General features: G+C 39.9%; 1 long non-coding RNA gene across 1 annotated transcript; it reads left to right on the top strand.

Annotated features, from left to right (window-relative positions):
- Nucleotides 1-1,724: 1,724 nt before the first annotated feature.
- Nucleotides 1,725-5,656, top strand: LOC135298121 (uncharacterized). Its single transcript, XR_010360105.1, has 3 exons — nucleotides 1,725-2,243; nucleotides 5,056-5,123; nucleotides 5,336-5,656. It is a non-coding gene; the product is annotated as an uncharacterized LOC135298121 (long non-coding RNA).
- The last annotated feature ends 4,602 nt before the right edge of the window (nucleotides 5,657-10,258 follow it).

Below are 10,258 nucleotides of genomic sequence, written 5' to 3'. Positions count from 1 at the left end.
TAGATGGGACCAGGATGGATTATTGTTCTGGTGAGTCACCAGTTATTTTTTTGTATGCTGAAGACCTGCTTCAGTAACTCAGTGAAGAGTATATCAACAACTCAGCAAAGAATGTATGGCATTTGGTGCTGCTTCAAGCAAGTGTTAGCTTATTCTCCCTTTCCATTTTCTGCCACATAATAAACAGAACAAGTTCCTTCCTATTCCGTGGCCCTGTATCCACAAACCTGTAGGAAGTGCGAAATGCTTAGATGTTACTCCTAACAAAATGCAACATACTATTCCAGACAGTGCTGAAAACATAAATCAGAATAAATGCCCTTCAGAGCTGTAAGAAAGCGTATTAAAATGGGTACTTTTGGAAGATGTCCATATAATCTGTCCCGCATTTGAGAGACCTTTGGACACTAAATCACAATTGATTTTTATAAAGCCTCCTTCTGACTAACAAAATTTTGAAAGTGTAACATAATCTAAACTTAAAGCACTGCCAGATAAGATATACAGAGCGTTATGGAGCTGCTAACGCATGTAATACAGTAGATGAAGTGCAGAATGTGGAACTTAACGAAGCTTGTTCACCAGACAAGGGCATAACACATGAAGCTGTGCAAGACAGCAACTAAGGAAGCAAGCCAATTTTTGGAAAGCTAGTTAAAATGTTTATGCAAGTTTCTTTCCATCTCAGAATCTACAGCAATTACATTAAGTTAGAGAGTTTCTCAAGTGTAATGGAAGTCCCACTATCCAAAAATTCAGTGAACGTGACTCATTAGCTACTCATAACTTAACCTAAACACAACCATTAAGTATTGAATAGCTACTCTGCTACTTGACCTCAAAATATTTTGTTTGCATATGTAAAGCTCCATAACATTTTATAATATAACAGAGATAGAGTACCCTAGATAGTGTGAAAGAGCATAAACTTGTAAATATGAATGTGTTTCATTCTGGGAAAGTGTTTGTGACACAGCTTCACCTAAATTTTTTTGCTGCTTGACAATATTGCAAATCTGGTTTTGAACTTTACAGTAGTGAACAAGAAACACCAGTACCATAGCAAGCTGGCATTTATCTGATAAATAATTGCTCTCTTGGTCCAAATTTGTTTAAAAGATACTGCAGTTTAACTCCATGGAATCTTATGTGGACCATGTTTTCATGGGCCCTTCTGAGTCTGTTATAATTAAAACTGATATAAAGCTGACTTAATGTGATGTTTTATTTGAGCAATTTGACAGAAACTTGATCTTTTCCTCATGCCTTAGAGTGAGGAGTGTTGCTGGAACATCTGTCAGGACATGCTCAATAGACAGAAAGGGTTTCTTCTGAAGGGACTTCTACCTGATGATTATTTCTATCTATCTACTTCCACAGAGAGGCTGTTTGGCCTATTTGCCATCTACATCTGGGCCTTATACCATACTGACAAAAAGTACAAATGAAACTTATGTATTATTAAAGTAAAACTTCACTGTCCCTGAAGGACAGGTATATAATGCTCACTGAAAAAAATTGTCTTCAGAAACTATGTTAGGAATATTGAAGGAAGTGATGCATTCATACATTGAAATCATCAGCCAAATTAATGTCTCTACTTTTTTTTTTTTGTAGATAGATAAATCTTAACAGGGAAGAAAGTTTACCAGAGTAAAGTCATTATACAGCAGATTGGGAATTTGCTGATTTCATTATCATTTTAAATGCTATAAGTCTCATGACTTGTTTCACACTTTTAAACAATGAGCAACTATCAAGTGAATACTCTAAAAGATAAAGCATATAGAAAGACACAAGCATTTTTTTGATATCACATCTCTGAAACCAATAGAACTGCTGCCCTTGCCCTCTGATGTAAATAAGGAATTCCTAAGCTGGCTAAAATTCATTCTTGTTTTTCTAGTATAACATGCTAGAAATGGGACACAAATATTTTATTTTTATAATTTAGTTATGTATTTCCTCCATATTCCTTTGTTTCTTTCATAGTTCATTTTAGTCTTTTTCCCCTGTTCCATCACGTCTCATTCTGAAGGCAAGTTCAAGTTTATTTTAGCGTGCTTTTAACTCTTCCCATTACTATATTTTTGTGCTTAAAAAAAATTATAATAGGCATTTTTCATTAACCTTTTGCTCTCTCTTTTTTTCCCCCATAGGTGACATCATGGCTATTAAACCAGAGTAACATAATTGTTAACTGGAATTTAACCCTTGCATCAAGTGAAATAAAACCCAGTAGGGTAAGAACTTTTATTTTTCTACTTTAAGTCAGCTTTTTGGCATTAGTTTTAAGAGCAACCTTTCTGCTTTAAGGGATTTGATGATCAGTAACTGAAAAACATTACTAAGTGTGAGATTTATAGAGCTTCTGGACACTGCTATGAGAATCTCAAAGCTGAATCTGAGATGATGTTTGCCTACAGCTCTGGCATTGTGGCATTGCAGCATTGCAACTAATACATAAATAAATGGAAATGAAAGAAAAGGACCAAAAACCAGTGTAATAAAGTCAATCTGCCAGGACAGTATCCAGTGTAGTTTCCTCATCACTGCTCTCAGGGAGGAGGAATGTTAGTCATCAGCCATAGTTAGGGAGCAGCCCAAAAATAAAAGAAGGTGTCTGTGGTTGAACAATAAGTCTGTGAGGAAATGATGAGAATTAAGCAGAGCCAAACCAGCATTATATTAAAAAAAAATAGCAGCAAAAGTTGCCCTTTAGTATATAATTTTTCATCCACTATCTGGTGTTTGCACAAAATAGACAGTAAGCAGCTCACCACAGCTCTTAGGCTTTAGTAAAACATTAAAGTGAGATTTAAATCAGTGACACTAACTTTGTACAGTAGTGTCTTAGCAAACTCTTTACAGATTTCCTTATTCTGCCCTTTCCCTTCATCTCAGCTGGTAAGAAACACTGGTGCTGGTATTTCTCAAGGGCTGACAAAGGTCCATTATTATGTATGAGAAGGAGAAGTGAATGCAGTGAAGCCTGGACACAAACATTTCTTTTCATCTTTGCGAATTTCTTTATCCTACATTTTTAATTTTCACCGTTAGCAGAAAGATAGCTTGTGCATTCACAGTTTTGTCTCCAGGGTGAACTTTCCAGCTGTCCTCAGCATAGATTACTAACCTATTCATTAGCCTTTGATCATAAACCTGACCAGTTTGCCTTGAGACATCTTTCTGGATTTGATAGCCGCAGTTTCAATTTCTGACGAACAGCTGGAGGAGGAAAAATCTGAACTGACTGAGCAGCAAATAAAGATCTCTTTTACAAGACTATCCTATGCTATACAGACTATTTAGTATGTGGGCAGCAGACTTGCAAATTCGTCTGTCAGCATTGCTTTTGAATATTTTTTCAGACAGATAACACTAGTGACACCTTAATGTCTTTATCAGTCTTGGCTCAGTAAGGGGAAAGTAGAACTGTAACATCATGTTCTCCTGCTTATTTTTCTGCCAGGATTAAACTGAAACAGGAGACATCCCTTGGCTTTAAAAATATACTAGAATTTTTACTAAAATGACTTGATATTGTCATTGAGTTTGCTCTGACCATAGCTGAAATATTTGAATTCCAGAAGAATCATGTGTAATTACACTGAGGCAGAAGATGAAATTTCTGACATCTGAGAATGACTGAGAAGCTTCAGGCAGAAATCAAACTGTTATTAGCTTTTTAAGTACTTGTTGCCACATTGACTTATATGTGATCTTTGTCACAGTCCCATATACAAGACATGTTTCCTTTTGAAAGAGTGGTGCCAGAGAGCTTCAGTGTTTGCATGTCTTCAATGATGACAGCACTCAGTTCTGAGGTCATGCCTGGGCAGAAATTGCCTACTGGGAGTTGTTTCTGAGCTGGAACATTTAATTTAAGAATAGTAGAAATGACTGACAATAGGGAAAAACAAAAAGAAAAAGCCAAACAACTCTAGCAGTACTAATGGACCTATTGCTTGCAAAAAACCTGTTGAGGAACCAGATGGGAATTGTCTGTGGGTAAACTCTGTGTTTCTGAGCCGATAAGCTAATGAAGTGTTAAATCACTTTTCTTTTCTTTTCTTTTCTTTTCTTTTCTTTTCTTTTCTTTTCTTTTCTTTTCTTTTCTTTTCTTTTCTTTTCTTTTCCCTTCCCTTCCCTTCCCTTCCCTTCCCTTCCCTTCCCTTCCCTTCCCTTCCCTTCCCTTCCCTTCCCTTCCCTTCCCTTCCCTTCCCTTCCCTTCCCTTCCCTTCCCTTCCCTTCCCTTCCCTTCCCTTCCCTTCCCTTCCCTTCCCTTCCCTTCCCTTCCCTTCCCTTCCCTTCCCTTCCCTTCCCTTCCCTTCCCTTCCCTTCCCTTCCCTTCCCTTCCCTTCCCTTCCCTTCCCTTCCCTTCCCTTCCCTTCCCTTCCCTTCCCTTCCCTTCCCTTCCCTTCCCTTCCCTTCCCTTCCCTTCCCTTCCCTTCCCTTCCCTTCCCTTCCTTCCCTTCCCTTCCCTTCTTTTTTCCTGAGCATGAGACAAATGCAAATCTTCTTGGCCAGACACAGTAAAATTAGGGATGAATCAAGGCAGTGTTCTTGGAAACTGAATTTCCCCAAATGTTGCAAAGTGCAAAGGCCATTTGCAACTGGGTGGGTGACAGATGTTATATGTTTCCATTTTTTCCCCTCAGCATGAGTTTTACCAACGAGTCTGAATAGGATTCTCTTCAATACCTTGCTGCCACTTTCAATGACAAGGCTACTTTTTAACATCTTTGCCTTCTACAGTTCTGGCTGCACTCTCAGTTATTTCCCTCCTCCTTGAACTGCCTCACCCCGAGCTGACAGTTTAATAGATATATTGTAACATGTAGACCATGATAAAGAATTATAGCTGTAGAAATTGATGGTGAATAAACTAGTGCTAAAAGATATGGAAGGTTCAGCTGGATTTTGTGTAGAAAGATAATCAAACTAACTTGGCTGAGGATGTGTTTGAAATGTAAAGGTTGGTTTTGATTGGTTTTTTTTTGTTTGTTTTGGGGGGTTTTTTGTTTGTTTGTTTGTTTGTTTTTCTGCTACTAGAGAGGGAGGAAATAGCACTGAGCTTCCTAAAAGATGGACCAAAAATCCCCATGAAGGCAAATAGAGAGGTGGGTGACCTGAGAGGAATAGGCATGCTTCTGCTTGTTTGTGTGGGGAATTGCACTGGTTTTGACCGGGAGAGAATTCTTCATAGAAACTTGTATGGTGATATCTTTTGGATTTCTGACCAAAATGGTGGTGATAAGAACTCCTCAGTTTGGCTGGCTCTCGAAGAGCAGAGCTTACACAGCTTTAAGTCTTTCTCATGCTGCTCTCCCAGGGAGTGGACCATGTGCACAGGAGGCTGGGAGGGGATCCGGCCAGGAGCTGATGACCAGGAGCTGACCCCTGATGACCAAAGGGATAGCCCATACCACGGGACATCATGGTCAGCAATCAAAACTGAGGAAAGAAGGAGGAAACCAAGAATGTTCAGAGTTAAGGCATTTGTCTTCCCAAGTAACTTCCATGGTATGGAGTCCTGATTTCTGGGAGATGACTGAACACCTGCCTACCCTTGGAAAGTGGCAAATAAATTCCTTGTTTTGCTTTGCTTGTATGCACAGCTTTTACTTTGCCTATTAAAGATGAATCTACCTCAAACTATTTTCTCACTTTTAGCTTTCAAACTCTGTTGTCCATTTCACTGAGGGGAGTAAGCAAGCAGCAGTGTGGAGCTGAGCTGCTTACTGGGATTAAACCACAAGAAAAAGGAACAGAAACAGCACCTTCCCAGACATGCATAGTTATGGTGGTCTTTTTTTCTTTTTTTTTTTTTTTGGTTGATTAGTTGATTTTGTTGTTGATGGGTTTTGGGTTTTTTTTTGTTTTGTTGTTGTTGTTGTTGTTTGTTTGTTTGTTTTTTAAATGATGGCAAAACACCAAACAGAGCTGGGTGGCCTTTTCTGAAGAGAGGCACTCTGTATCCCATATTTTAGACAATTTTCCCAGGAGGAAAATCAAGACTTAAGTTAGTTTGAAGTTGCATCCCTAGATTCATCAACTTTGAGAGTTCAGAGAAGGCCCACAAAAGTTGACTGGATGGATAGAGCACCTCTCCTATGGGGAAAAGCTAAGAGAATTGTGACTGATCACCCTGGAAAAGAGAGTTTGGGGTGACCTAAATACAGCCTTCCAGTACCTGAAAGAAGCCTACAGGAAAGACAGACTATTTATGAGAGCATGTAGTGAGAGGGCAGGGGGGGGTAGTTTCAAACTGAAATAGGGCAGGTTTAGATTAGGTATTAGGCAGAAATATTTTACTGTGAGGGTAAGTGAAGCGCTGCAACAGGTTGCCCGTGGATGTCCCATCCCTGGAGGCATTCAAGGCCAGATTGGACAGGGCTCTGAGCAGTCTGGCTAGTGCAAGGTGTCCCTGCCCGTGACAGAGGAGTTGTAACTACATGATCTCTAAGGTCTCTTCCATTCCAAATTGTTCTATGATTTTATCATAAATGTCTCAGTGTTTTAGCCAAGCTGCAAGTGACTGGTCCTGACTTTAACAAATTAAAATATCAGTGCTTCACACCACATTATTGCAGCCCCACCTTTAATACTGTGTGTAGTTTAGGCTGCTTCAACACAGGAAGGACATCAGACTGTTAGGGTGCGTCCAGAGGATGGGAACCAATATGGTGAAAACCCTCAAAAGCAAGATTTATGAGGAGTGTCTGAGCCCACTTTGTTTGTTCATCTTGAGAAGACAAGGCTGAGGGGTGCCCTCACCACAGCTTCCATCTTCCAACATGTTGGCAGCAGATATGGGGGTGCTGATCTCTTCTCTCTGGTGAGAAGTAGGACATGATCCAACAGAATGAAGTAATGTCAAGGGATGTTCAGATTGGACATTAATAAAAGTTCTTCAAACAAAGAGGGTGGTTGGTGAGTGGAACCAGCTCCCCAGAGAAGTGGCAACAGCATCAGGCCTGACAAGAGCTCAGTGAACACCTGGATGATATTCTTAGTCATGTGGTTTAGTTTTAGTGATTCCTGCAAGAAGCAGAGAGTTGGACTTGATGATACTTATGGGTTCCTTCCAGATTCAGATATTCTGTGATTCTGCTGGAAAGCTGCATCAGCCTGACAAAAGGGAGTCCCATCCTCTCCTGGGTAGATCTACTGCTCCAGCATTGGATCTTGGGGTGTAGAGTGAATTCCATTCTCGATCCCTTACCCATCCTTTCCAATCACTTCCTTTCTGGTTAGATGCTTGCAGAACTTTTGGCCTTTCCTGAGGGACCTGAGCAGAGTGGATGACAATCTTTGCTTGAGCCTAAACGTCAATAACCATTGTAGAATTTCTGAGCAAGCATGTAATTTTACGTGTTAGTGACATTTTGTAAATGTGCCTGGAAGCTGCCAATGGGTTGTGCTTTATCATGACTAAAAAGGTACTGTGGGAAAGTAGATTGACTCATCTCTGGCCAGCATGTAACTGCTGATAATGGGGGAGGGAGTTGCTCTGAATTATTTATAATTTTTAAAATAACCCTCCTAGTAATACTTTTGGATTATCTGAAAGCCAAATGGAAAACAATGTTAACTATTAACTTCCAAACTATTGCTCAATAAATAGAAAAATGAAATAAAAATAAATTTGTTTCAAGTCCTTAGGAACGAACTCATACTCAAGACATCAAAATAGTTCATGAAAATAAGTTCCATTTTTAAAGCAGCTGTAGTCCTAAGCAATTAAAACCTTTAATAAGAACTTACTTAAATAGAAAGTAGGTAATTTTAATAAAACTCTTTTTTTCTGAGGTGTTAACCATGACTGGATGCCAGGTTCTCACCAAAGAGAACTTTCTGTCCATCTCAGGTGGATAGAGGGGAGAAAATATAATGCAAGGCTTGTGGGCCAATAAAAGGACAGGGAGAGATCACTCAGCAGTTACTGTCCCTGGCAAAGCAGACTCAATGTTGGGAAATTAAAAACTCCTTTCCTCCAACCCTCCTTTCTTCCAGGGCTTAGCTTCCCATTTTATCTCTTTCCTTCCCTCACACAACACAGTGGAAGGGGGAATGCAAGCTGTTTATTTCATCACCTGATATCTGTGCCACTGCTTCCGCACTGGGCAGAGGACTCACACTGCTCCATGCTTCCATCTGGGGACTCTCCCAGGGGAGATAGTGCTCTGTGAACTTCTCCAACATCAGTCCTTCCTGTGACCTGCAGCTCTTCATGCTCCAGCACAGACATCTTCCATATGTCTCTCAGGAACAGACTACTCTAGTGCTGGTTCCCAGGGAGGTCACAAGTCCTGACAGCAAAGATGCTCTAGTGTGAGCTTCCCCTGTGGTCACACACTTCTTCAGTCATCCACCTGCTCCGGCATGGGGCCTTCCATGGCCTGCAGGGGCACAGCTGTCTCACCACGGGAGCAGGGGAATCTCTCCTCTGGTGCCTGGAACACTTCCTGTCCCTTCTTCTTCACTGGCCTTGGTGTCTGCAGAGCTGTTTCTCTCGCATATTCTCACTTCTCTCTCTGGCTGCTGTGGCAGCAGCTCTCTGGCTACAGAGAGCAATGCATGAGTCTCTGAGGCATTGTTCTGGGGAAGGCTGTGAGAAGATCAGAGAAAAGAATAACCAACAATTCTTATCTTCACTTGCTGTACCTGTTGTTGTGATCATGTGGAATGGGCTATGGAGATTTGTTTACCAAAGGGAGGTTTTTTAATTGGCCAATGGTGATGGTGTTTAGATTGAAGGACCAATTGGGTCCACCTGTATTGTGACTGTCTGTAAGGGTGATGGGTTTCTTAATAAGTGTAGTATAGTAAAGTGATTTATCAGCCTTCTGAGAAGCATGGAGTCAATGTTAATTTTTTCCTGGCTGGGGGCCTGCAATCACTCCTATGCAGTAATTTTCTCCTTCTTAAATCTGTTATCCCAGAATTGTTATTGTCATTACTGATGGATTTGGTCTTGGACAGTGGTGTGTCTTGGAGCCTGTTGGTATTTACTGTATCAGATAATAGGGAAGCTTCTGGTAGCCATCCCTGTAGCCCATCTCATCTGCTACAACCTTGCCACACAAGCCAAATACACTTTTGTTGATTAGAAAACCACTTGTGGTCTTATTTTCAGAACTACTGGCAGTTGTAGGTATTCAGATATTCCAAATGCTGGGTCATGGGTTTTGTATCTAATATTTATATCCAAGATGAAAAATGCTAATCTTCATGTTTGTATTTCTTTTTTTGCCTTCTCCTCTGAAAAGCTGAATAATAGCCATTTAAAAATATTTTGAGACTCTTTGATAACAGGCATTATATGAATGCAAATTATAACACTTTTAACATGCTTTCAGTTTATTCTTATCTGTGTGGGAGTTATCAAATCTGATTTTGCTTTAGAAAGTCATAATTCTATTATTAAAATAAAAATGAACTAAGTGGAAGGAATGCTCAAGATCCAATTCAGTTCTATGACAGAAAGGACTTTTTCACAATGAGGAAATCCATACGAAATTACCACTTTAAATCTTTTTGCACATTTTTTTTTCTTTTATGCTCATGACCTCTAAACATCAGTTGGAGGTTCACAAAGCATGAATCTTGGTGTCAGTAATTGTACCCTTACTGTATATTTATCCTGGGTAAGAGGTGAAACCTGGTGACTGTCCCTGTGCTCAGTGATTCCTGACTTTTAATATAAAACCTGATCAATATTTGGAGATGTCATTATCCCATTTTCTATTCCCTTACAGAATTTCCAAGGCTACAAGGTGTGGGGGAGCTCAGATACTCAGATGCTGTGTGAACAGACTATGAAAGGTGAATTTATGGAATGGTCAGTCATTGACGACCTCTAAAATAGGTATCAACCCTGTTAGCAGTTCTGTTGATCTCTCTCAGTTCAAAAAATAGGAGGCAAAAATCAGCTGGGTTTCAATTTGTTTCTCCTCAGGTGAAAATACAAAGAATCTACATATTTGCAATTTTCATGATAGCTAGCCAGGGAGAGAGACATCTCATGACTTAATTTGGATAAAATGCTTGGGTTCAGAATATGGCTGGGCTAAAGTCCAGGCTGAGGCATGAAATTATAACTGCAGAGTAAGCAGACATATGGACTATATGGTTTTGAGACATCTTCATTCAAACAGATTAATTTTTAATAGGTATCCACAACAAAGCATGCTGTAAGCATTGTTATTCTTTAATGTTTCCTCTCTGCTACTTGATTTTTGTAATTTTCCTT

This window comes from Passer domesticus, chromosome 3 (genome assembly GCF_036417665.1).
Source record: "Passer domesticus isolate bPasDom1 chromosome 3, bPasDom1.hap1, whole genome shotgun sequence".
NCBI lineage: Eukaryota > Metazoa > Chordata > Aves > Passeriformes > Passeridae > Passer > Passer domesticus.
Note: the sequence above shows the minus strand (reverse complement) of the source record. Positions and strands in the feature narration are given on the sequence as shown.